Source organism: Petaurus breviceps, unplaced genomic scaffold, assembly GCF_028583685.1.
Source record: "Petaurus breviceps papuanus isolate PSGF00001 unplaced genomic scaffold, PetGlider_PUasm1.0 90849, whole genome shotgun sequence".
NCBI classification, from domain to species: domain Eukaryota; kingdom Metazoa; phylum Chordata; class Mammalia; order Diprotodontia; family Petauridae; genus Petaurus; species Petaurus breviceps.
This window is the reverse complement of record NW_027187361.1, coordinates 19,543,673-19,568,795: the sequence shown is the minus strand read 5'-3', so window position 1 is coordinate 19,568,795 and position 25,123 is coordinate 19,543,673. Positions and strand designations below refer to the sequence as shown.

The 25,123-nt window shown below is 37.5% G+C and overlaps 1 protein-coding gene and 1 pseudogene across 1 annotated transcript in view; one reads left to right on the top strand and one right to left on the bottom strand.

Annotated features, from left to right (window-relative positions):
* LOC138149776 (heterogeneous nuclear ribonucleoprotein A1-like) overlaps window positions 1–2,778 on the bottom strand; it is a 147,196-nt pseudogene extending 144,418 nt beyond the window's left edge.
* The window catches only part of GABRG3 (gamma-aminobutyric acid type A receptor subunit gamma3), an 858,838-nt gene that overhangs the window by 683,662 nt on the left and 150,053 nt on the right, over window positions 1–25,123 (top strand). The window lies entirely within an intron of this gene.

The window sequence follows — 25,123 nt, the reverse complement described above, 5'->3', positions numbered from 1 at the left end:
ATTCTAATAATTTGTTGTAGTTTTATTATTTTATGAAATTTGGTATGCATATTTTTGTGGTGGTTGTCATAGATTTTTTTTATTTTCTAAATGCTTTATTAACTTCTGATTTACATCATTCATTGCCATTCAAAACATATTTTGAGTTACAAATTTTCTCCCTGTTTTACCCCTACCCACCGCCCCAAAACACCAGTCCCATAGGATATCCCCTCCTCCACTCTGCTCTCTCCCATATTTTCTCCCATACACCTTCCAACTTTTCCAGTGGATCTCTATGCCCCAGTGCCTGTATATCTTACTTCCCAATTACATATAAAATAGTATTAATAACAGTGTGTGTGTGTGTATTTGAACATTTTATTTTAAAACTTTGAATTCCAGATTCATTCCCTTCCTTCCTTGTCACCCACCCTTACTGAGAAGATAAGAAGTTCAGTATAGGTTTTACATGTGTGGCTAATGGAAAACAATAACATAGTAGATATATTGTAAAAGATTGACTATATTTCCCTCCTTCCTATCCCACCTCCCACTTGTTCTATTCTCTACTTTGATCCCATCCCTTTATGAAGTGGGTGCTTCCAACTTCCCTCCCCCCCCCAGCCTGCCCTCCCTTCCATCATTCCCCATCTCATCCCCTTTCCCCTTATGCTCCAGGAGGGTAAGATATGCTATTAAGTGTGTATTTCGTTCCTTCCTCTAGCCAAATTCAATGGGAATAAGGTTGACCCATTCCTTTTTGCCTTCTTATTCTTCCCCTCCATTGTAACCATTTTCCCTTGCCTCTTTTATATTAGATAGTTTACCCCATTCTGTCTTCCCCCATCTCCTCACATTATATTCCTCTCTCATCTCTTAATTTCACCTTTTAAGTATCATCCCTTCCTGTTAAATTGGTCCTGTGCCCTCTATATATGTATACCTGTAAACATATATAGCGACATTCACCTATGTATTCATATGCCCATATACCCTCATATATAGACATTATATATATATACATATATATATATTCCCTTCAACTACTGAGAAAAATTTCATAAGTTACAATGATTGTTTTTTCCATGTAGGAATGTTAATAGTTCAACTTTGATAAGTTCCTTATGATTTCTTTTCCCTGTTTATCTTCTCATGCTTCTCTTGCTTCTTGTATCTGAATGTCAAATTTTCTATTAAATTCTGTTTTTTTCAGCAAGAATACTTGAAAGTCCTCTATTCCAGTGAATGACTATATTTTCCCCTGAAACATGATACTAAGTTTTGCTGGGTAGGTGACTCTTGGTTTTAATCCCAGCTCCTTTGACCTCTGGAATATCATATTCCAAGCCCTTCGATCCCTCAGTGTAGAAGCTGTCAAATCCTGGGTAATCCTGATTGTGTTTCCACAATCTTCAAATTGTTTCTTCCTGGCTGCTTGTAATATTTTCTCCTTGATCTGGGAATTCTGGAACCTGGCTATAATCTTCCTAGGAGTTTTCTTTTTGGGATCTTTTTCAGGAGATGATCAGTAGATTCTTTCAACCTCTATTTTGCCCTCTGGTACTAAAACATCAGGGCAGTTTTCTTTGAGAACTTCATGGAGGATGATTTCTAGGTTCTTACTTTGATCATGTCTTTCAGGTAGTCCAATAATTTTTCAATTTTCTCTTCTGGATTATTTTCCAGGTCAGTGGTTTTTCCCATGAGATATTTCACATTGCCCTCTATTCTTTCATTTGTTTGGATCTGTTTAACGGCATCTTGATTTCTCATAAAGTCATTAGCTTCCATTAGCTCCAATCTAATTTTGAAGAAATGATTCTCCTCATTGAGCTTTTGAGATTCTTTTTCCATCTGGCAAATTTGGCTTTTTAAGGCATTCTTCTCCTCATTGCCTTTTTGAGCCTCTTTTGCCATTTGTGTTAGTCTATTTCTTAAGGTGTGATTTTCCTCAGTCAGGCTGTTGACTCTCATTTCATAATTTTCTTGCATTGTTCTCATTTCTCTTCCCAATTTTTCCTCCACTTCCCTTATCTGCTTCTTATGTCCTCTATGGACTGTAACCAACTCGAATTTTCCTTTGAAGCTTTTGGTGCAGGAGTTCTGACTTCACTGTCTTCCTCCTGTTCCATCCTTTCCTCCTTTATGTCCCCAAAATAGTATTCTAATGTTGGAATCTTCTGTCTGCTTTGTTTCCTTTGCCTGGTCATGTCGCCCCTCAGTCACTTGACCCCCGGGCTTTTTGCCACAGTAGGACTCCGCCACTAGACAGGGGAGCTTTCATTCCAAACACTGGGGTTTTCTCAGCTGCCAGAGGTATTAGATGGGTGCCCTCTCTGAGGTCTTCACACGCTCTGGCAAGCTGGACACACACCCCAGTTCCTCTACCCTAGATTGTAATCCAGATCCAAGCAGGTTAAAGCAAGAATGATTACCCCTCAGACTAGTGCTTGGTCCCCCTACACTCTGCAGGCCAGGAGCTGAAGCTGCCAAGTGGTGCTGGCTGGCTGTGCTGGCATCTCAGAGGCTTCTCGCGCTGGGGGCAAAAGCCATGCACTCCCACTTACTGGCCCCAAAGTCCAGACTGCACTGACCTCTCACTTTGTCCTTCACATCTATGTGTTGATAAATCTGGAAATGGCCACAGCTGCTGCTGATCTGGTTTCCCTTGGGCTGGGGGCTGGTCAGGCCTGCCCTGGGACTAAAGCCATGGTGTGGGTCTGGGCTCGGCTCCCAGTGCGCTGTGCTGGCTAATTCCTGCTGGCCTGCCAGGCTGTCCTCAGCAGGAGGTGTCATTTTGTGGGTCCTGCAGCTCCAAAGTTTGTTTATATTCCCCTTTTACATGGATTGGGGAGGGTGGAAGCTGGAGCCCAAGGAGGTCCTCCTTCTACTCCTCCATCTTGACTCCACCCAGGTGATTGTAATAGTTGATGTTGTTATTTCACATTCTTTAGAGATTCCAGCAATTCATAAGTTATCTCTCCTCCATCTGTCTTCCAGATCATGTTTTTGAGAGTATTCCCCATCAGTTCTAATTTGTAAGTCTTTTGATTGGGATCTAATAATTTTTGTTTTGTATTCTCTTTTTCATAGTATTTACTGCTTAGATTATGTTTTCATTCTCTGTTCTCAGCTATTTATCCTCCTTCCATTTTTCCTTCAAGAGTGCTAATTGCACTTTCAAAAAAATCTTTTGCTTCATTTCTTCCTTTTTTTCCCTGGGAGTTCTACTTCCCTCTATACAGTGTTACTCTTTCCTTCTGACCTTGCCTCTGCAGCTTGATCTTCAAATGCAGTCATCTTCATTGTATTTGTATGTTATTTATTTCTCCAAAATTGTGGGAATTTTGTCTCAAGTTCAGGGTCTTGCTTCCTACCTTTTCTCTCAATAGGATGACTTAGGTCTTAGTCTTTTCCCCACTAACGTGTGGGTGCTGCTGTCAAAGCAGCTGTTCTGGAAAGAGTAGATTAGTCCTAGTTCTTATCCTTTCCCTCTCCTGCAAGCCCATCTTAGGATGGAGAGCAAGGCTGTAGTTTGGACCAGGCCATATCTTTTTCTCCATCTTGAATTCTTCTCTCTATTGACTAGTTACCCAATGTGACATCTAGCTTCAGTCCCATTTCTATCTTGGACAATCCTGCCTACATATTCATTGACTAAAAATTCCCTTCAACCTATCTTCATTCACTCCTTTGTTCTTTACTTATTCAGTCCCTGAACTTCATCACATTAGGGCTCTACTGAATTTGTAATTTACCAATTCAGGAATTTGATGTATCAGAATTGCTGGTCCCAAACCCCAAGAGACTGAAATTAAACTATTAAATTGAACTATAAAAATAAAAACAAAAATGTTAGCAAAAGTAGCTAAGGATGGATTTTGGTTCTTTTTTTTTCTGTATTCATCACAACAGCTTCATAGGAAGCCTTTTCCTTTCTAAATCCTGGGGGAATGACCCTCAGGATGATTGCAATACAAATTGCTTGGTTTTTCAAACAAGCTTTTCTTCAGGATCAGTACATGTAAAAATGAACTGACCCTTTTAAAGTCAGAACTTAGCAGTCAGTAGGCATGAATGTCAATTTTCAGCAAAGAGGTTGTCATAACAACACATAAGGGCTTTGGAGTAACTGTGAGAATCCCAGCACAAGCCAAGTGGGCCCTCACAGGAAGAGTTCTGATTAATATGAATTTGAATTTTACAAATTCATTTTGGATTCTGATAGGAAGAGCCTTTGACCACTAATGAGACTGCCTCATCTTTGAATATATGATAGAGGAGAGTAGCTTTTTCTAATATGAGTTGAACTGTCTAGCAAAATTGGATTAGAGATAAATTTTGTGAAAAGATAACTGCAGTTGTACTGGACTTTAGAGATTGACTAGTTGGACCACTTCATTTTATAGATTTAGAAACTGAGTTTAGGAAATTTAATGACTTAAATTCACAAATATAGGGACTTTCTGAGACAGTATAAACTCCACCCTTCTTAGGAATTTTCTCACCTGCCTTTCCCACTCTTGTGCTGATCCTAGAAAATATACTTCAGAATGTAACTGGAATATGTTAATGCCTAGTTCTTCAAGGATATTTGCATTTAAAGAAGTGTTACAAACGAAAACATGATCCCAGAAGAGATTTCTGATACTGTGGCATGGGAGTGGGCCACTAAGAATTGGGGGGTTGAGGAAGAAGATGGTGCCTGGTGCCAACTCCAGGTTCAGCTCCCTGTCCCAGACCAGGGTTGTAGGAGAGTGACAAAGGCTCAGTCATATCTTCAGAACTGTGATATGACAGTGACAGGGGCAGTAGCATCCATACAGCAGAGAGGATAATACTAGGGCCCAGCCACTCCGTTGAGGAGGGAAAGAGTAGATCAGATCTTAGTAATCAGCATCAAAAACAAGTAACATCACAAGCTGCACAAATGAAAAGGCATGGGATGGGTATTATTTTGCCCATTCTTGTATTTGTATTGTCTTTATTCTGGTACCATTGTTGTCAGTAGTACTCACATTGAACAGATCCCAGATCCTTTAAAGTAACTCCCCTAAGGGGCGGCTAGGTGGCACAGTGAGTAAAGCGCTGGCCCTGGAGTCGGCAGGACCTGAGTTTGGTTCCAGGCTGAGACACTTAACACCCACACAAAAATACTAGCCGTGTAACCTTGGGCAAGTTACTTAACCCCAAAATTGCCCTCCAAAAAGGCAAAAAAAAAAAAAGTAACTCCCTATAGCAAGGTCCCTTGCACACAGTAGTCACTCTGTACATGTTTGTCGAGTTGAACAGTAGAACTGAATAGAATTCAAAACATATTCCATGTTAACCACCCCTTGCCATCACTTACTTTTTTGAAACTTTGCAACTAACAACCTATATTTCAGAAGATGCAATAAAGGTCTCTGGAAGTTCTATGTTTCCAAGAGTGTATTCTTTTCAAAATGATTAGTAACATTATTGCTTTGCCGACACCTTGAGATCAGGGATGTTTCTCTACTGTAAATAGCTTTTATTTTTCAGCCGAGCATTCGAACTGTTGGCTGCCTTTTTCAAATTTCCTATTCAAGATCATCCAAGCATTCCCCTTCTAAATAGCCTGTCAGCCAAATCTCTCAGGGTAAGTGGAAAGATAGGGCCTCTTAAATGATTAAAGATAAGGTGAATCTTATTTTTAAAAGCAGGAATAAATGGAAAGTCCAGCTCACAAAATAAATGTCAAATGGGAAGGTGGGAATCAAGGGGCTGGCATTTGGAATCTGAATTTACTGTTTTGGGAACTCTTCCTATTCTCTTTCCTATTCATAGTAATTAAGGACTCTCTTCTAGTCTCTACCATAAAGAGAGATACATTTATTACAGAGCATGGAGAAAAAGAATGAATACTCTTATCTATCTCAAATGATAAACTTCATAAATGAATAGCTGACTTTAGTAGTGTAAAGCATAGCCCTTCTTGACTTTATATCCTTAAATGGAAGGGATTATATGGTATTTATCTTTGTATCTTCCTTAGAGGCTTCCCCCAGCACTTTGTACAAAATAGATTTTCAATATTTTCTTTTGCTTTTCTTTTTTTTATTTGTTAATTTATTTTTTAGTTTTCAACATTAACTTCCATAAGTTTTAAATTTTCTCACCCTCCCTTCCCATTCCCTTCCCATGATGGCTCGCAATCTGATATGGACTCTGTACATACATTCCTTTTAGACATATTTTCACATTAGTCATGTTGTATAGAAGAATTACAATGAATGGGTAAAACCATGAGAAAGAAAAAAAAGACAAAAGAGAAAAGAAAATAGGCTGCTTCTCTTTGCATTCCAACTCCATATTTCTTTCTCTGGATGTGGATGATATTTTCCATCATGAGTTCTTTGGGATTGTTTTAGGTCCTTGCATTGCTGAGAAGGGCTAAATCTATTAAAATCAGTCATCATACACTGTGGCTATGACTGAGCACAATGTTCCCTTGGTTCTTTTCACTTCACTCAGCATCAGTTCATATAAGTCTTTCCAGGTTTTTCTGAAGTCTACCTGTTCATCATTTCTTATAGCACAATGGTATTCTATTCCATTCATATACCACAAGTTGTTCAGCCATTCCCTAATGGATGGGCATCTTCTCAATTCCCGGTTCTTGTCCACAACAAAAAGAGCTTCTATAAATAATTTTATACATTTGGGTCCTTTTCCAATTTTTATGATCTCTTTGGGATACAGAAATATTGCTGGGTCAAAGGGTATGCACATTTTTATGGCCCTTTGGGCATAGTTTCAAATTGTTTTCCAGAATGGTTGGATCAGCTCATAGCTCCACCAACAATGAATTACTGTTCCAATATTCCCACATCTTCTCCAACATTTATCATTTTCCTATTTTGTCATGTTAGCCAATCTGATAGATGTGAGGTGGTACCTCAGAGTTGTTTTGATTTCCATTTCTCTAATCAATAGTGATTTAGAGCATTTTTTTAAATATGACTATAGATAGTTTTAACTTATTTCTCTGAAACCTGCCTGTTCCTAACATTTGACCATTTATCAATTGGGGAATGACTTGTATTTTTCTGCTTCCCTCCTAATTTTCGTTGCATTGACTTTGTGGGAAAAAAATTCAATTTAATATAATCAAAATTATCCATTTTGCATTTTATAATGTTCTCTCTCATTTATTATAAATTCCTCCATTCTCCATAAATTTGACATATAAACTATTATTTGTTCCCCTAATTTATTTATAGTATCAGCCTTTATATATAAATCATGTACCCATTGGGACTTTATTTTCTTATACATTGTCAGACTTGGTCTATGCCCAGTTTCTGGCATAGTTTTCCCAGCAGTTTTTGTCAAATAATGAATCCTTATCCCAAAAACTGGGGTCTTTAGGTATCAATGAGTAGATTTCTATAATGATTGACTACTTTGTGTCTTGTATATTTAAGCTATTTCACTGATCTACCCCTGTATTTCTTAGCCAGTACCAATTGTTTTTGATGATTGCTGCTTTATGATACAATTTAAGGTCTTGTACGGCTAGGCCACCTTCTCTAGCATTACTTTTCATTAATTCCCTTGATATTATGGACCTTTTGTTCTTCCAGATGAATTTTTATATTATTTTTTGTAACTCTACAAAATATTTTTGGTAGTTTGATTGGCATGGCATTAAATAACTGAATTAATTTAGCTAGAATTCTCATTTTTATTATATTAGCTCAGCCTACCCATGAACAACTGACAATTTTCCAATTACTTAGATCTGACTTTATTTTTGTGAAAAGAGTTTTGTAATTATGTTCCCATAATTTTGGGTTTGTTTTGTTAGGTAGACTCCCAAATATTTTATAATGTCTACAGTAACTTTAAATTGAATTTCTCTTTCTATCTCTTGCTGAGGGGTTTGTTAGTAACATATAGAAATGATGATGATTTATGTGTGTTTACTTTATATCCTGCAACTTTGCTAAAGTTGTTTATTATTTCAAGTAGGTTTTTACTTAATTCTCTAGGATTCTCTAAGTATATCATCATATCATCTGTAAAGAGTGATAGCTTGGTCTCTTCTTTGCCCATTCTAATTCCTTCAGGTTCTTTTTCTTCTTGTATTGCTAAAGCTAACATTTCTAATACCGCTCAATAAATGTTTTTGGTTTTGTTTGTCTGTTTTGCATTGAGAAGGATCTTACTTATGTATGAGGCCATTAATCTTGGTGTGTAAAGTCTCAGGACAGCTGTTCAATCTGTCATGTTTTGTCTTTCACTAGGTTAGTGTTTCTTTTTAATACATAGTCCAATAATAAGCCCTCCATTCTCCTGAAGGTATTGTTACTTTTTTGCCCATTCTATGCTAAGTAACCCTGATCTTTGGTTAGTTTCTTGGATAGAAATCATTGCTGAAAAATTAACTTGGTGAAAAGCAATGATTGACAGTCAATCCTCTGTTCAGTAGCTGAGAAAGGTGTTAAACTGAAAGAGAATAATTGAGGAATTCTTTTAAATATCTTAAGTAATTTTAATAATCCTTTAAAGACAATGATGATGATGGACTGCACAGTAAAAGGCAAAAATGCCACCTACTTTAGCAAAATGTGATCCCTTCCTATACCAGTCATCCTTAGGAGAGAAGCCATTCAGTACAAGACTGTAAATACACAGGGGTTTTCCTGGCTGCATTCCATCATATTTTTTTTCTTAAGCAGAGTACAATGCATATCAGGCCCATTAAAACAGAATCCTATATTAAATCAAAATTCTTTATAGTATTCTCTATATTGCTAACAATGTGTCTAATGTTTGTATAGCACTCCAAAGGGCAATGAAACTGGAATATTTCAAATCCTTTTCTGGGAAGTGATCCAAAATATGTGCTAAGATGTATGTTGTCACTCTACAGGATTTATGACAGTTCTTATGAAATAATGTTATCTTATACTTGTATTTTATTGTGATTGACTATAAAAATACATTCTTTGAACAGATAAAACATCAACAATTTTCTGGATTGCAAATCGCCAAATTTCTCATTAGTTACTGAAGTTCAGAAACTCTTCTTGTATGACTCAAACATGGTATTCCACCATGGAAGAATGATGTTCTTTCCTACCCTTTTCCTTGAATGTTTTTTAATAGAGGTTTAATTTGATCTGTCATACTCCCTTTCTTGTCCCAACTTTCACAGATATATATGCCACTGCACCATCACACATTTACATGCACATCTATGACAAGCCTGCTAGAATTCAGCTTTGCAACATTTTGCAACAACTGAGCCATTAGGTCCTTCAAATAGAAATTTTCATAAGGAGGGAGGTGCATTTTTTTTTTATTTTAAAGCAGTTGGCGTTAAGTAACTTGTTCAAGGTGACATGGCCAGTTATTTTGTGTGGGTGCCAAGTATCTGAGGCCGGAACCTATCTGGGGTCTCCCAACGGCTGGGGCTGGCACTCTTACTCACTCCTCCAACTGGCCACCCCATGGGAGCTGCATTTTGCAAACTATTGTTTTATGAACATGATTCTGTAAATTTGCACAATAGCAAGTATGGGAATATATATATATATATATATATATATATACATATATATATATATACACTATGGATTATGGATAATGACAAGTTATTCTTACAAGAGAGATAGTGACAGTAGGTTAATTTCACACTGGATAGATTATCTCCCAATCTGGAACCACTTTACAAAAGAACAGCTGATCCTTAGATCTAGGAGGCTTTTACATGAATTCTTAAACAGGAAAAAAGAAACAACAAATTTGATCATCACTGTTTTATTCTAATTTGTTGAGTTTGCATGCCTGTATGCTTAATTTAGGAGAATAATGTACATAAGAATCTGTCTGGTGGTAATTTTATGAATGTCAGAACTATTGTTTAAGATACTGCTTCCTAGTCTTTTCTTTGTCAGTCAAGGATAGAGAAATCAGAAAGAGCAAAGCAAGAAATTCTTTCAAGATACCTCTACCTAATATTGCTTGGGGTTTTCAGTGGCTTCCAAAGGGGGGAAAAAAGAAATAAAAACCACCCTTAAGTTCAGAAAACCAAACCCAAGCAGTTTGTGTTTGTGTCGGGTTTAAAGATGGATTTCATGAAAACACGTATTTGCAAACAAGGATCTTGGCTAAGCCTAGGAATGGATTTGACAATTTGGGGAAGAAATAGGAATAGGGAACTGTGGTTCCTAGCATGGTTGTATCCTCAGGAAATTTTATTATTTCCTATATTATTATTATTTGCTACATCCAATATATTATTTATTTATTGTATACAATACTCCAATATTATTATTATTTCTAAAAGAAATAAGAGTCTCTGGAAAGAATTTTGGAAAGCTAATGCTTTAGTCTAGAGACTTTAATCTCATAGAGATACACGTCTTGGAATGATATATACGTAGACATATGTGTGTTTTTGTGCATATATATGTGTGTATACATGTTTGTGTTTATATTTGCATTCATATGCATGTGTGTGTACTTTTTTTGGAGGGAGGAATGCAAAGAAATTGGGATTAAGCAACTTGCACAAGGTCAGATAGCTAGTAAGTATGTCAAGTATCTGAGGCTGGATTTGAACTCAGGTACTCCTGACTCCAGGGCTGGTGTTCTATTCACTGTTCCATCTACTTGTTCTCCTGGCAAGCTGATATGTGAATATTTTGGGGCTGATGTGCTTCATTTGAAAGCCATACTATGCTGATGGTGATACAAGGTTGAGAAAACTGATGGATTACTTCACATCATGTCTTAAGGAGAGAATATAAGGAAAATAGAAAAATATCTTTATGAGAATAACCCATGAGAATCAAGAATATACTCAATGTTAACATGAGAAGAAAATTGTCTTTTGCAAATAATTCTCTTCAAAAACCCATAGTTTCATATTCACAATAATGAGATGTTCAGAAAATACAAAATCCTACTGTGTTTATAGTTTGTTGTCTATGGGGAAAAAAAAAAAGAAAGTTTTGACTTGATAGCACCAAGGGCCTTAAGGGTTCTCCCTCCAAAAGAGTGTTTCTCATGAATATGTTGAGTTTGTAACTAGATTGCTCACTAAACATAACCATAAGGACATTCTGATCATATACTATGCTTCACTTATTGAAGAACATGGACAAAAGTCAATCAAGATAAGAACTCATGGGTAGATTTTGAATCACACTGAATAAGGATAAGAAGTGGACCTGTGATTTTTTGTTTTGGTCTTCTTTGGAAGGAAACTTCCTCTACCAAAGCAGATCAATACTCTCTCTGTGGTTTTTAGTCCTAGAGACCTTCCTAATACATTGAGAGCGCTTGCAGAGGATCATATGGGTAACATGTGCGGGAAGATGGACATGATCTCAGGGCTTCCAGGCCTATCACTGACATTTTGTTTGCTACACCACACTGCTTCTCATGTAAGCCACAATCATGTGAGGAATGCCTGTACATGCAAATGTATACATGCATATATATACATGTGTACATACATATATCTACACACATATACATACATGCATAAAATCGCAGACCTATTAAAATATAGACTTTATTGCTAAATCAAAGAACCACCAACTTGCCAGATAATTGTGCAGTCATTCTAAGACTTCAGTAAAGAAATATCCTGAAGCATGTGTACGTGTACGTGATATAGCAGAAGAGAGCTATCACAACTGATAATGAAAAAGGTTTTTTAAAAAAATGTGGAAATCCCAAAAGAATTTTCTTGTCTTGTCAGTTATGACACAGGCTATCCCTTTTATCAGCAAAGACTCTCCATCCTGGAAAATAATTGACTCGAAACTGATCGTATTTCCTCCTGTATATAAACTTAAAAAAAAAAAAAAAGATTAGGTTTAAAAGTATCTGCAGCAGGAATCCATTAATTTCCAACATGGTTATATATTCAATATGCTTCCCATGTGTCTTTATTTTATCTAAAAATCTGTCAATGATATTTGTGAAAGTTAACAGAAAGATGTGGGGACAGAGTTCTAGCTGAGAAAACACTCTAAGAGTCTTGCCAACTACAAACACTTGGCCTTCTGATTAACATTTGATGAAAGAGAAAATAATGGGTGGTGAAGAGGGTAGTTTGTCCATTTTAAGAGTCTACTTTCATATATGATGTAGGAATGCAACTATCAGTTCTCAATCCAGTTAAGGGAATTGAAACTTGTTTTCTTGAATCTAAAGAAAAAGGGAATTGGTTCTTGATCCCTTTCATTAAACAGAACCCAGAAACTAAAACCAAAAAGACAAAGACAACAGGAAGTATTTATCTTTAGAATAGGATGAATTGACCTGGTCACAGAGCTAGACTATCAGATGCATACGGTACATATTTCATTCTTTGAGCTTTTTGTTGTTATACTATTTGATGATGGATGTTTGTTTCTTTATCCTTTATGAAAACTCCCAATAATAAATGAATGACTTGTATTTCTCTAGTGTTTTAAGTTTTGCTAAGAATTTTCATCATAACCACTTCCTCAACTAAGTAGTATAAATATTATTATCCCCATTTCACAGAAAAGGAAACTGAGTTTTATTGACCATATAGAGAGATGGGAGGGGGGAATCTGCCTCCGTCTCTCTCTGTGCCTCTGTCTATCTCTCTGTCTTTGTCTCTGTCTCTCTCTCTCTCTTTCTCTCTCTCTCTCTGACTCTCAGTCTCTCTCTCCCCCTCCCTCCTTCTCCTCCTCATTCCAAGTCAGTACTGATTTAAGCTTTAATCACCTAAATTGACACTAAGACTTTTGGGACATTCTGTACATAATGTTAATTACACTTAGGGCTAGCTTTGATATGCAAGAAAGATATGATGCATTACAATTTATAAAGAGATCTCTGTTGACAATTAGGAAATGAGTCACTTGAGAAAGACTCAAAGGGATTCTTTAAAAAGACATTTATTTTTCCTTTGAAAACAATAACGTTTTTCTGGATGCTCTATCTAAAATAAGAATAAAAATAATTCTAATGATGCATTTACTTAGCAATTAAAAGCTTACAAAGAACTTTCCTGACAATACCCTCTGAGCTAGTTAGTTCAATTATTATCATCCCAATTTTATAGGAAGGAAACTCATGCTCAAGATGCATAAGGGACTTGCGTAAGGTCCTATACTAAGCATTGGAACACGAATTTAAACTCAGGTCTCTAGTCTTCTTTGTGCCCAATCCCTTTTCTATGACTTTTTAAAAAGTCTGTTATCAATGAACCTTGGTGAGACAAACTCACTGGAATATTGAAATGTAGGCTAATATCTGCAAACACATACTCACAACAACACACGCACACGCACATGTCAAGTGTATAGAAATATGAGGTAGTTAATCAAGCATTATGCAATGGGGAAGGATTGCCCAGTGGGCAGGGATCTTTGTGGGACATCCTGTACAATTTACCACCACTCAGGAGCAGTGCCACGTTCACCCACTTCTCCCTGACAATCATACAGAAATTCACTATCCGTCAGCAGCATGACAAAAACCTGAAACATTTAGTGTACATATTGATCCAGTGAGCTGTGGGAAATTAAAGAGTTATTCCTGCACCACCTGCAGAACATATAAAGAATGTGGGAAATGGGTAGAGAGAAGATCAAAACAGAGATGGGCCAAGAAGATGAACAGAATCATACATTTGCATGTGTCGATCACAGTTCTGCTCTGTCTTCCAACCAGTGCCATAGCAGCAATATGGATCGTACCCCCAGACCAGGTTGCCTTTATTTTATCTCCCTTCACTTTGGTGCTATGATGGAGATTAGCAAACCCTGTAAAGTGTGAACACAATGATGGTGTCAGATTTTCCCTGAGTGTAAATTTCAGCTGTGTAAAATACTTGGGTTGGAAACTCCCAGTGGTGAGGGGAAAGCTCAGAGTACAGTGGCTATGTCTTTTATTTGGTTAATAAATATACATTCATAAAAGTATAAAGAGTAAGTTTCCGGTCATTTGTTATTTGTTCTTGTTGTTTAATCATGTTTAACTCTTTGGGACCCTTTGGACCATATTGTCCATGGGGTTTTCTAAGCAAAGATTTCCCATTTCCTTCTCCAGTGGATTAAGGAGAATGGAGGTTAAACTTGCCCAGAATCATACAGATATTGACTTTCTGAGACTGTGTTTGAACTCGTCTTACTGATTCTGGGCAGCTAGATTGTGTGGTGAATAGAGCACCTGGCCTGTAGTCAGGAAGATGAGTCTTCCTAAGTTCAATCCAGTCTTAGACACTTTCTGGCTGTGCGACCTTTGGCAGTTAACCCTATTTGCCTCAGTTTCCTCATCTGTAAAATGACCTGGGGACAGAAATGGCAAACCCCTCCTGTGTCTTTGCCAAGAAAACCCCACTGAGCCACCTAATTGCTTCCAAGTCAAACACAGGTAGAGTGACTTGTCCATGGTCACACAGTTAGAGTTTGATGCAAATTTGAACTCGGGGCTTCCTGATTCCAGGTCCAGTACGCTATACACTAAGTCACTTAGCCACCTGTCTATATTATTACCTATCTCCTAATTGTCTACTCTCTGATCAAAATTCTTCTGTGGTTTCCTGTTGCCTCTAGATAAAATCTCACCTCTTTACCTTGGCATTTCACATTCTCATCTGTTGAAAAATTAGCTATTTTCTGCTTCCCGCTACTCCAAGCATTCTGTAGCCTAGAAACCGTAGAAGAGCCCAGTCGCAATCACATAACTGGATACCACAGACAGGTTTTTGCTGGGTGCTTCTCATTCTATTGTCTTTCCCCCTGGTCATGGATTTTTTTTAAATAGGTCAGTACAGACTCCTAAAATAAGTGAGGACAGTATAGAATTGGGTCAACAGAGTGTAGGGACTGATTTGTGTTTAGAACATATCTGGGAACAAGGAACATTAACAGGATATGGTTAATCAAGTCAAGTTAGTGATCTCCATTGTTCTGCTTAGAGATAACAAAATTTCTGAAGTGAAAACAATTTCCCAGAGCCCTTTGCATCGATACCAACCTATAGCAGTATGGAAAAATCAGTAGGCTTGGGATCCTCTTCCCTCATACTACAGCCTAGTTTTTCACGTAATTATTTCATATTCCTCCTTTTTACACTTTACATTCTTGAATAAACTGCTCTTCCTGCTGCTCCCCAATCTTTGTATTCTGTCTCTCTCCCCTTCACCTCTATCTACACTGACTCACGTAACTAGAATGTACTCTCCCTTCTCATCCACCTCTCAGAATCTCTAAATTCCTTCAAGGATCAGTTCAGGTGCCACCTCTTACAGAGAGCCATCTTTGGTCTTCCTATTTGTCAGTGCAATCACCTTCCTCTAAGTCCTTTCCATTTACCTATGTATATGTCACTTCATCTCAGGATGACCAGGAGCTGTTTTTCATCTAAACTTTTTATGCCTAGCCCTTAGTATAATCTTATAAATAAAAGACCTCCAATAAATCGTTGTTGAGTTGATCTGCTTTAAGAAAATTAATTTTAAGTTATCATTATTGCTACTAGCAAAAGTGTTACAATATTTTGTATAAGAAATGAAAGCCAAGCAAGAACAAACCTCACCAAATTATCTCTTTATTTTTCCTTTTCCTAGTAGGAAACAGATTTTTGTAATTTATTCATTTGTATTTGTTTGAAATCTTTGAGTGCATGGGTTAGTGAGACAAAGCCATTTGTGTCATTTACTCAATTATGATTGAATTACCCAAGCTTTGAATTGCGTGATTATCTTAAAAATGATTTCTGCTCCAGCGGTATTGCTTTTGAACTGTGTACTGACTGTACCATAAGTAGAACTCCAAAGCTGGAGAACTTCCTCTCTCTATCTTGCTCCACTTTATAGACACCCTTCCTCCCTGACCTTCCCCAGCACTATCACAACCATACACCCAAGCTAATCCACTGTGGGCCAGGGAGCTCAAATGCACCATCTACCATATTTTCCTATCCACTGGACAAAGTAAGTGACTCTATGGCCCTTCCCTTGAATCTGAGCATTCCCTTGACTAGTCTTAAAAATTAATCTGAAAATCCTTCTCCTTACACTGACACAATCACAAATTTGGACAAAACTGATACAAAGAGTGAATGGAATATGCCAGGTGACATAGAACCGTTCTAATGCATGAAGATGGGCATCCAGGTGATCCTAAGTCTCTTCTTGGCCAGCCTATACATTCTCAGTTTGATCAACCATTTCATATAGGACACAGTTTAGATCCCTTTGTCTATTTCATGTTCCCTCTGGTCGAAGATCAGTTTGATCATATCATTCAAAGTGTGATGCCACAAATCAAGTTTCGTTTCTGTTGGCACCGAGATATTTGAGAAAAACCTGGGACTTAAAAGACCCCTAAAATTTATATCATCTAGATACCATCACAATGTGCATATACAGTCTCACTTAATAAATGCTTACTGACCAATTTGCTGCCTATGCTGCCATCCCTGTCAGGAAAGGAGAATAGATAATTTTAGCAAAAGAAGAGGCACACAGGTACTCAGTTCAATACTGATTTTCTATTCAGGTCATTATGCAATCTGTCCCTTTTTGTAAGTGTAAATTTTGTGACATTTTACACAAAATTGTGTGATAAGTAAATAGGGCAGCTAGGTAGCTCAGTGATGTGCCAGGGCTGGAGTCAGGAAGACTTCTCTTCCTGAGCTCAAATCTGGCTTTGGACACTTCCTAGCTGTATGACCCTAGGCAAGTCACTTAACCCAGTTTATTTAATTTGCTCACCTATAAAAAGAGGTGGAGAAGGAAATAGCAAATCACTCCAGTGTGATTGCTAAGAAAATCCCAAATAGGGTCATGAAGAATCAGACACGACTAAAATGACTCAAAGCAAAAATGGGGTATAAGTCAATTATTATCTTGATATTTGGATTTAAGGTAACCTCCATTTCCTGAGGGTAGTGTAACTGATAGGACATTGAACTTGTAGTTAGGATGACCCAAGTCGCAACTTGGGTCATCCTAACTACATGACTCAGGGCACATCACTTCACCACTCTGTGCTTCAGTTCCAGTATTTGTAAATCGAGGGGGGTGGGGGCATGGAAGCTAACCTCCCAGGTCCCTTTCTACTGAAAATCTATGATTGTCATCACTAAATGGAGGGATTTGAACTAACATTCTTTCAGTCTTTAAATTTGTTTCCAACTAGACTGGGCAGCTGCCATCTTGCTTATCTAATGAGAAAATAGAAAATGACATTTATATCAGACTTCACATGTATCATCATATCTGTACCACAGAGCAACTCTAGCCATGCTACTGAAAACAAGGCTTAGGGTCTATGAGAACTTACTTAAAGCTTACCAAAATGGCACTTATGAAAATTTCATTGTAGCCATCAAGTAGAAACATAAAGGCTCAGGCATACATATTGCTGAAGATGAGGGGATTAGATTAAAGCAACTCTACTGTGCCTTTCAGCTTCATGATTTGATTACTTGATATTTTGGGTTGTCCCCATTCAATGATGTATTCCACTTGATTTTGCGATTTCAACTCCTTAGTTGTCAACACACTGTAGACCCTAGGACCAAGTTCATCTTAAATATAAAGGTGTGTCCTAAAAGATGAGTCATTGTTATAAAGCAGAGATGCCAAAAGAATGGCAGGTATTTCTTCCCTATTCTGAGCTTGGAATATATTCCTTTTTGTTTAGCAAATTATGATATGATCTCTGAAATTTCAGTGTAATTTCCCTTTTTTGAGAGAAGTAGGAGAATTATCTGGACTGAATGCCTTGGGAACTCTTAGAAAGACTATATTGCCTTCCTAGGATCATAGGATTTGAGAACAAAAGGCACCTTCGAGAACATCTAGTCAAACCCTCTCATTTTAAAGCTGACAGAACTGAACAGTATTTCAAATGCTCAGCCACTGAGTTACGCCCTTTCTGAACTGCGTGGTTCAATGACAAGAGAATTAACCTAGAAATCACTGGACCTGTGCTCTGGCTGTGAATATCTCTGTGAACTAAACCTGCCAGTATTTTCACGTGTAGGTTGGTTAACTTCTTTGAGCCTCAGCTGCCTCACCTACTCTGGCCTAGCATTTCTTCACATTCTTTATGTCATATACCCACTCATTTGGCAGTCTGATAAAACCTGTAGATGCTTCTTAGAACAATCTTTTTTTGAAAAATGCATAAAATAATATACAGAGAATTATAAAGAAAAACAGTTACATTGAAATAGAGTTTTCAGTTTTGCTTTGTTTTTACAAAATACAAGTTCACAGATGCCAGGATCTCTTTGCTGCTGGTTTTGTTCAGTCCTTTATCCTGTGGAAGAGAACAGTAAATATTTCATTGCCTACTCTAGACACTGGAGGGTAGAACTCTAGACAACCCATAGACCCACTGACTAAAGGGGCCTCTTTTCTAAGCAGACCCAGGTTTGGATGCATATGGACTAGGTTTAATCTTGAGTAAATCTGAGATCTAAATAAAGGGGTAAGGATTTTTTTCTCATGATCTCTGGCTCATCGAACACCTACAGTCATCCCCACCCCCAAGACAACTCTTGGGTAATTACTTAAAGCTTTGGTTCAGCTCACATCTAATGGCATCTCCAAAGGGGATTAACAGAATCCCTTCTGGAATGGTATTCAAGATACAAAGTACATAAAGTATAGGGCGTATGTATTTTCCTTCAACTCAAAAGAAATGTCTATTTTATTTTTTAATTTCATGAGAAGCTAATAACAAATATCTAAAGCATTAACAAGTTTCATCTTCACTTCAGCTCTATGGTGTCCAAACAACTACCTTACCACCCATGTTACTTGAAAAGCCAAAATATGACTTACCGTGTTTCCCCGATAATAAGACCTATCCTGAAAATAAGCCCTCCCCTTACTGTGCAAGATTCCTCTAAAATAAGCCCTCCCCCGAAAATAACCCCTATTGAGATTGCTACTGTAGTGAAGGTGATCCCCTGGCCTACACGCTACATTACGGTACACTCTGTATGCACCGTTCCCCCCAGGGTGAAACGCACGCCGCACTCCGAGCTGCATCCAATCAGAGCTGCAGCAGTGAGCGTGTCATCCTGTCCTTCCCCAGTGATTTGCTTATTGAATAAAGGTACATTTTTTTGTTCACATTTACCTGTTTATTAAAATTGCTGTCAATGTTCATTAAAATAAGCCCTCCCCTGAAAATAAGCCCTCTGGTGTTTTTCTGTCCAAAAAAATTAATAAGACAGTGTCTTATTATCGGGGAAACACGGTAGTACCATCTTTCTTTGGGTGATCATCTTCCCTGCAAAATGTTATATAGTTGCTATCAGAAGCACCTTGCAAAGATACCTGCTGAAGCACGTAGGCACTCCCAAGCTGCTAAGCTAACCACTAGGCTATCAAGGATGGCTGTTTAGAAGCCCATGTTCAGGGGGGAGGGGGGACAAAGAAGCAAATCAGCACCCTGCACCCACCAGAAACAGAAGAGACAGTTTGGTCTTTGAGATCCAAAGGAAGATTAACCTATACACTTGTGGGCAGGTAACATTACATAATCATTTATGGGAGGGTGGGAGTGAGAGAAGACAAAATCACCTTCTCACACATTAATTCCAAAGGAGCCCAAGCCTCACATTTAGAAAAGAAAAAGAAAACAGAAAAAGTAGAATTTGTTCCTCTCTTTAAAATCTACTACGTGATCTATAACCTGTATCCAATTGCCTGTCTTCTCAATGAGATGGGGGGAGGGGTGCGGCTGGAAAGACAGGGAAGGAGAGAATTTGGAACTTAATTTTTTAAATTGTTTTTACAGGTAAATGGGGGAAAATAAAATATTAAATTACCAAAACAAAAAACCCTATTATGTGAGCAACTTTTATTTCTTTGATACAGCATTATCATGAAGAGGGAAGGGAACTTGATAGGAGGCAAGCAGAATGAAGGGATCAACAAGAAACATTGGATTGTACGAGTCTTTTATGAAGGGGTTTTATTGGCGTGGCCAAGGCAGACATGTCACTAGAATGGGGCTCACATCCAGAGATGGTATATGGAGGCCTAGAGGAGACCAAAGTCAGACATGTTCCCCAGAAGCAATGGCCAGTGCTACAAAAGTAAATCAAATGATCTTTGAAGCAGACCCAAGGATTCTGTTTTCCTGTACCCAGTTCATGTGGTGCACTCTATTAAGCCCAGAAAGGAAATAAACTCTTAGCTGTCACTTAGGGGATGGAGGGTTCACCAGTAGCTAAGGCTCCCACTCCCCAACCCTCTACAGAAACATATTTAACACTATCCACATCTTGAAAAGTTTATAGGGTCCCCAGGACTACTTTGAAGTCAAGGGAAGGACATGGTTGGTCCTATAAGAGCCTCTAGAATCAATAATCACTAAAAGAATCCACAGTAGGCCTAGAACAATTTTAGGTGTCCTGTGAGACCCTTGATGAAAAGATCCAGATTGAGCTAGGATTCCTTCGACCTTACATCTCATGCTGATTATAACATATATGCCATCTCCTTATTGTTACTGAATCTCTGAAATTAGAAAAAAAAAAAAAGAAAACAACACTTGTTCTATCCATGTGTGTGGCATCCAACTGCCAGGGTCAGTTTTCTCAGTCCATTTGAACCTCCCTCCCAGAATTGTTGAATGGATCAAATGATACAATATATGCAAAGTAATTTTGCAAGCCTTATAGTGCTTATAAATGCTAGTTACTGTTACTATTACTAACCATTACTATTCCTTTCTCTGCCAAGTAGTCAGTTTAAACAGAACCTTTGCACTGGGGATAGTTGTAAGGTAGATGACCTCTTTACATCTTAGCCTGACAAATGAAGGAATAAGATTCTAGAAAGCCAAGAGATTTCCTCCAAGTGACAGGCTGCTAGAGGTCAGACTAGTCAAGGCAATGGAACAAAATGAAGCTGCTCACAAAAGAAAGCAAGACAGAACATCAAAGCTCAGGGAAAATGTCTTCCCTTTCACAAAGTCACATTGTACTTGTCTGTCAGGGCAAACTTCACACTCAGAAACTCTGAGCCCACTCTCCCTCCCCTCCCCACCCCAAAGCCTTTCTGTGGGTGAAACCGCGAGGCCACTTAGCCTTACAATGGCTGTGGCCACTTCAAAGGCCCAGGGATTTCATTCATTAGTCCTTTTTCCCCTTCCAACTTTCTGCTGAGGGAGGTGTGGCTGATCCAACTCCCCCTCTCTCTTTGAATTTACCTCAGAAATGAAGCTGGGGAGCTCCAGTAATGTGAAGAGTCCTGATTTGAATACATTTTCATGCTTTCTGTGAAATCTTCAAAGAAAAAAACTTACTGCTGCACCTTTCCCCAAACATAGAAATAGTATCATAACCCTATTGTGTTAGGGCTTAACAAGGAAATTTGAAATCATCTTTAACCAATTGGGGTTTGTAATTTCCATGCAGTGGGAAAGCCTAGATTTTTTTGTAGTTTTTTCTTTTCAAAGTCCCTATTTGTTCTGCCCAACAGGGGAAAGGACATTACCTTTCAATTCTTGAGGAAGGAGGACATTCCCTCAGCTATTTGTCCTCAAAACAGGGTCTATTTTGGTTTTTACTGCACACAGGCACAATATGGATGTCAGCCTATTAAAGGAATCATGAATAACAGTTTTAACTTATATAATAATTTAAGGCAAACAAAATATTTTCCCCAGAAACCCTGGGAAGTTTGTAATGCAAGTGTCACCATCCTGGTTTTATAGATGGGAAAAGTGATGCCCAGAGGTCAAACAATTTACCAATAGCAAAATTTAAATCCTATTATCTTGACTCCAAATCTGTGATTTTCACCACACCAGACTTAAGTAGTTAAGCTTTGTGTTCATCAGAGGCTAGTTTACTGGGTGGTTTTATGTTATTTGTTTATTTTGTTGTTGTGCTTCAGTCTTTTCTAGTCATATCTGATTCTTCATGATCCCACTTGTGTTTCTTTTTGGGTTTGGGGGGTTTGTTTGTTTTTTTGGCAGATACTGAAGGGTTTACTATTCCATTCTCCAACTAAGTTTACAGATGGGGAAACTGAGGCAAACAAGGTTAACTGATTGCCCAGGATCACACAGCTAGTAAGTATCTGAGGCCAGAACTCAATTCAGGAAATGAAGTCTTCCTTCAGGTCAAGTGCTCTATTCACTGCACCATCTAGCTGCCCATGTTTGTTTATGAATTTCTGTACTCAGAAAAAAAAAATATGATAATGTGGATGAAACGTAGGTCTAAGTTTTCTCAATAAATGTCAAATGAAGAGGCTGCTCTAGATGACCTCTGATCATATGCTTCTCCAAACTTTCTGGAATATCTAAAACCACATTCGAAACCAAACAAAACTCGCAAAGCATTTATTAGCTTCTTTCATATCCTTCTTTTCATGTATATGTTTTTCTTGATCCAGACCCATGATTTCATCAATACAGAGAATTTCACATAGAAACCTCCCCTACTTAATGCAGATAGGTAATTGGCAAGTCTTTATAACTTCGTAACCTCTCAATATCCCTGGAAACTCATAACCATTATATGTCAGTGTCAGAATTTGATCTTGTCTTCTTCATTCGAAGGCCAGCTGTCTTTTTTAAAAACTTTATTTATTTGTTTTTAATTTATGGAATAAAATAAGTATTTCTATAACTGTACAATTAAAAAAAAAATTCTTGCACATGAAACTTCAAATTTATTATGTAAAACTTGTTATTCCCTTTAAATGTATAATAGGGGCAGCTAGGTGGCACAGTGAATATAGCACTTGCCCTGGAGTCAGGAGGACCTGAGTTCAAATCTGGCCTCAGACACTTAACACTTAATAGTCATGTGACCTTGGGCAAGTCACTTAACCCCAACTGCCCTGCCTTCTCCCCTCCAAAAAGCAAAAAAATAAATAAATGTATATTATATATAATAAAGTTATCATGTAAATTAAGTTTTTTTTTCCTTTTTCCTCCCACACTAGAGATAGCTACCATTGGACAGAAAAATGTGTGTATATACACATACATGTAATATATATGTATACACACATGTCCATATATGCAATCTGTGTGTATATACACACATATATATGTGTGCGTACACAGACATATAATATATAATATATGTGTGTGCATGTCTATGTGTGTATGTATATTTATAATGTAAATTCTATACACATTTCTGTTTATCAGTTCTTTCTCTGGATGCAGATAGCATCTTCTTTCATATGTCTTTTGTAGTTAACATGGGTATTTATAATAGTCGAAATGACTTTTTTGCTCAAAATCATTCTTAAAACAATATTGCTATTACTATATATAATATTCTCTTGGTTCTGCTCATTTCTCTCTTCATTCTTCCATGCAAGTCTTTCCATGTCTTTCTAAAGTCTTTGAGTTCATCATTTCTTACAGCACAGTAGTATTCCATCACAGTCATATACCACAACTTTTTTCACCCACTCCTGAATTGATGGGCATCTCTGCAGTTTCTAGTTCTTTGTAACCACAAAGAGGTGCTATAAACATTTTGGAACACATAGGCTCTTTTCCTTTTTGCCTAATCATCTCGAGCCACCAGATTGAGTTGACCATCTCTTCAGCCCTACATGAAACCTTATGGCACTATCCACTGCTGTGCTAGATAACAAATCATTACTCCGAAGTTACTCTTTGACTCATGGTCCTCAAAATTCTAACAGAGATTAAGGTGTGAACACTATCACCGTGCTTTCTGAGTACCAAACGAAGTTTAGCAACCTTATGCTGTCTTCTTTTAGTTCTTTGACAATGAGAAATAGTGCTCTGATAGGTTTATGTTTCTCCATAGGAGTCCAGGGGGAGGGATGGTTGTCAGGAAATCTACCCAAACCACTAAAAAGCCGTTGTAGTGGAAAGCACCAAATTCAGCCGGTTGGAAGATGTAAAATCTGGGTCTCACATTTTGGAAGACTCCAAAGCAGAATAAACAAAGGAAGATGAGAACAAGGATGGTGTTGGTAATTTGGCACCTATTTAGCAATTCACAGTTTGTAAGTGTTTTCTTCACAAGAATAATTTAAGATGAGTAATAGTAGCGAAATAGGATGCATAGAAGTTAACATCATAAAATGCTTACTGAATGAATAGGTGAATGATTTGCTCAAGGTCACACAGTGATAATTGTTAGAGCTGGGGATTTATGAATCTAAATTCAATGTTCAAGCCATTGTATCATATCCTTTTCTCTACCTTAGTAGTTCTCAAACTTTTTGGTCTCACAATTGCTTTATATTCTAAAAAATGATAAAGGACCCCAAAGAGCCTTTGTTTATGTAGGTGATAATTATCAAATTTTACCATATTAAAAAAGTAAAACTATTATTTAAAAATATTTAATTCATTTAAAAATAATAACAAGCCTATTACATATTATTAAAAATGACAAATTTTGTGGAAAATATCTATTTTACCAAAAAAAATGATGAAATAGTGGCGTTGTTTTGCACATTTTTTTAGCTAATCTCTTTACTGTCTAGCTTAATAGAAGAAAGGCTAGGTTCTCAATCTGTGGTGATATTGTGTTGTGCTTGAAGTATATGAGAAAAATCTGTTCTCACACACATATATACTTGGAAAAGGAGTATTTTAATAGGCAAAAAATCTTAATATTATTATGAAAATGGTTTTAACCTCACAGATGCCATGAAAGAGTACTGGGGGGCTCCAAGAGGTCCTTGGAAAACATCATGAGAACTATTAACCTTCTTAATTATATGTCCTCTCTGTTGTGTCTCTTTATATTCAATAATAATACTCTTTTAGGTCCAAATGAACAGGAAAGCAAAATAGACACTCATTTCCATTGGTGTGGTGGCAACTGCTGTCTCTGTTAGAAAATCAAAATCACCCTTCATGTTCAACTTACTTTCCCCCTCCTTCATCTCCCACCCCAGTAGCCTCTCCAATTGCTTCCATTCAGTCAGTATGATTGCTAAGAGAGAGCTCTTTTATTGTAATAACCGACAAAATATTTGCATTTCATATAGCTGCTTTAAAAACAAAGACAAAAGAGGAAGGAAAGAGAGGAAGAGATGAAAAAAGAAAAAAAGAAATGAAAATAGAAAGAGAAGGAAGTAAAAGAGAAAGAAAGAAGGAAAGAAAGAAAGAAAGAAAGAAAGAAAGAAAGA